The 2,909-nt window shown below is 41.8% G+C and overlaps 1 long non-coding RNA gene across 1 annotated transcript; it reads left to right on the top strand.

Moving 5' to 3' along the window:
- The first annotated feature begins 1,392 nt into the window (after positions 1–1,392).
- On the top strand, positions 1,393–2,111 carry LOC102017678. The gene is made up of 2 exons (XR_260958.1): positions 1,393–1,789; positions 1,897–2,111. It is a non-coding gene; the product is annotated as an uncharacterized LOC102017678 (long non-coding RNA).
- Positions 2,112–2,909: the final 798 nt, after the last annotated feature.

Here is a 2,909-nt window from a genome sequence, read left to right as displayed (position 1 = left end):
AGAGTGCTCACTGCCAAGCCCAGACTTTCTTCCAGGCTACATCTCGACCTCTGGGATGGGTATTGTTGCTTCTCACCCAGCAGAGTGTTTCCCTGCACTTGAGTAGAACACGAGGACTTATCAAAGGCCGTTGCCTGTTGTCCCATTTTCAATTTATTCAGTTCTACAAAACAGCTTAGAATCTCCTTTTCCTGTTCCTGAGATTCACATTGCATCTAAATCCCAGGGCTTGGAGGAAACCCTTTATCAACAGCAGGATGAGGGTTCTGACGGCAATATACAAGGTCCTTTAATAAAGGAAAAGCTTTAGACCCTTCTTGTTCTTTTTTTTAGGTCATTGTTTACCAGAGTACCTGGGGTCCTGAATCCTGTTGCTGCTATTTAATCCCTTTGTCTTCTCCAAAGCCACTACCTCATATGCCAGTTTCTGCTATTGCCTTCACATCATGTGTTCCTCATTTTTTCATGAACCAGGACACTGGCTTAATTATCTGTGAGTCTCCTGTACCTACGTCAGTGCCCAGTGTTTATGAGCGAGTGAGCAAGAGGCACTGAATGAAAGAATGCCATTTATGTTGAGGGAATAGTAATTAAATTGAGAATGAAGCTGTCTGCATCTATCCCTGGCAAATAAGAAGAGAAACATTATGAGACTCTTGTATTTGTCAGAAGAAAGACTAAAATCAATGTCTTCCATTATTCTTAAAGAGAAGGCTCTGGGGAGTTGCTCTGGTTATGAGATCAGGACCCAGGACCATGGTGGCATTTAGATCTGAGGCATCTGTCTTGTGCACATTTCAGAGCAGGGATTCACATTAACCTTTCTTTCTACTTCTGGTTCCCCCTTCCCTTTCCCTAACTTTACTGTATTGCTCACACTTACAGAGATCATAAGATACACTCTCTGTCCTGCCAAATGTCTTGTTCTGTGAGCGGATTAAGGGCATTATTACTGGTTTCCAAAAAACACATTCCATCTCCTTAGTTTTTCTTTAAATATTTGAGTTTAGGAATGGTGCGTTTAGGAATAGAGCTCCTACTTGAAGAAGAAATTTGAGTTTTGGAATTTGAGTTTAGGAACAGAGCTCCTACTTGAAGAAGAAAATGACTTCCTGTTGGTTTATTGTTTTTAATACATCAAGTTGTTTTGTCAACTAGGAGAACAACTGCATCTGCTACAGTTGGGAGGAATTGGATTTTCTATTTCTCCTGCAAGCATCCCTTGTGGCATCCCTTCCAGAGCACCCTGGAGTTCCATGACTACTAGAGAGTGGTCATCCAGAGAGCTCTGTGAGGAATGCTTCTTCCACCTGCATTCTCTTAAGACTTCTGATGGGGCCCCACGCCCTCTCTGATCTGCTCATTTTCACAACTACAGGGCGGAGGCACAAAGCCAGCATCATATAGGGAGTCTCCAGTGCCAGCGTCCACATCCTTCATTCGCGTCCTTGAAGGGTTTCCCTTCACATTTTCTGATGGTGTTTCTGAGTACATGGTGTCAACAGCACTCAGAACTGTTAGGTTTTCTATTTATCCTCAGGCCAGGAAAAGGCACAGATCACTGCAGTGTAAAATTACCAGTGCTTTTGACAGTGACCTGGAAGCACTGCGGAATGAAAAAATTTAGCCTTGAGAGCTGAGGTTCAGCCCCAGGCCCATCTTAACCAAGAAGTTCTGCTCAATTATACAGGTCACAAGAAGTTCTGCTAGTCTTGAAAATATTGAACTCATCAAACTGAAGTTCGGTGTTGTTGACACATCTTGATGAATGGCCAGTTTTAGACACCAAGTACGGTATCAACTTGTTCATGTCCTCCTCTATTTCATTCCTAATCTATCTTTATTTTGAAAAGTAATTCTATGAGTTTTGAGATTTGCTTTTTATATCTTTTGTAGGTCTCTGCAAAGCAGCACATGTTCTTCTGAAGCCTTGAAGACTCACTGAAATGGGAGAAGTGACCACATTTGCTGAAGAAAGGGGACTGTTTCTTGGGAATTACTCTTGCCAAGAGTGGGGAATCATAATGGTTAAGAGCTCCGGCTTCAGAGGCGTCTAGTTGAAGCTTCCCTTTGCCACTTCTTAGCTATAAATCTTTGAATGAGTTACCCTCCGTGTGCCTCAGTTTTATCTTTTGGGAAATGCAGACAGCAGTACTAATACCCACTTCTTTGGGCTGTTTGAGTTCATTGGTATAAAGCATTCACTGACTGCACATAGAATGCTCTCAAGAAATATTAGCTACTGTATTAGTCAGCGTGGGCTGCCATAATAAAATACTATAGACCAGGTGACTCAATTTTCCTGTAGTTCTGGAGGCTGGGATTGTAAGGTCAGAATGCCAGCACAGTTGAAGTCTGGTAAAAGCTTCCTCCCTGGCTTGTGTCCACTATCCTCTTCCTGGGTAATCACATGGCAGAGTGAAAGAAACATCTCTCCCACCCTTATGACCTCATTTAACCTTAATTACCTCCTAAGAGCCCTAAGTACAAATATGGTCACAGAGATTAGAGCCTCAACATACTAATTTTCTATTTTTAGTTAGATGATAACTTAGAATTGCTGTAGATGTAGTGTGCATGTAGAATCACAAAGTTCACTCTAGGCAGGATAAAAATGTAGACTTAACACAGAAATTGGATGAATAAATGTGATATAGTTCAGAGGAGGGAGTCCCAGAATCCCAAAAGCTTTTTTCTAGTATGCTTCCCACAGAATGCTTCCTTAATTTCCTCTTTCTGGACCCTTTTATATCTTCAGTGTGAGTGACAGATTTCAAGGATTGTGCAACTGGTTCCTCTGTGTTTCTCTTTTTGGAAATTGGGCAAATAGTCTAGCACTGCCTTTGGAATGCAACATCATTGTATTTGGTGCCTTGGTCAAAATTCCCAATTTCAGTTGTTACATTTGG

This window comes from Chinchilla lanigera, unplaced genomic scaffold (genome assembly GCF_000276665.1).
Source record: "Chinchilla lanigera isolate Chin_1 unplaced genomic scaffold, ChiLan1.0 scaffold00022, whole genome shotgun sequence".
In the NCBI taxonomy this organism is placed as follows: domain Eukaryota; kingdom Metazoa; phylum Chordata; class Mammalia; order Rodentia; family Chinchillidae; genus Chinchilla; species Chinchilla lanigera.
This window is presented reverse-complemented; position numbering and strand designations above follow the sequence as displayed.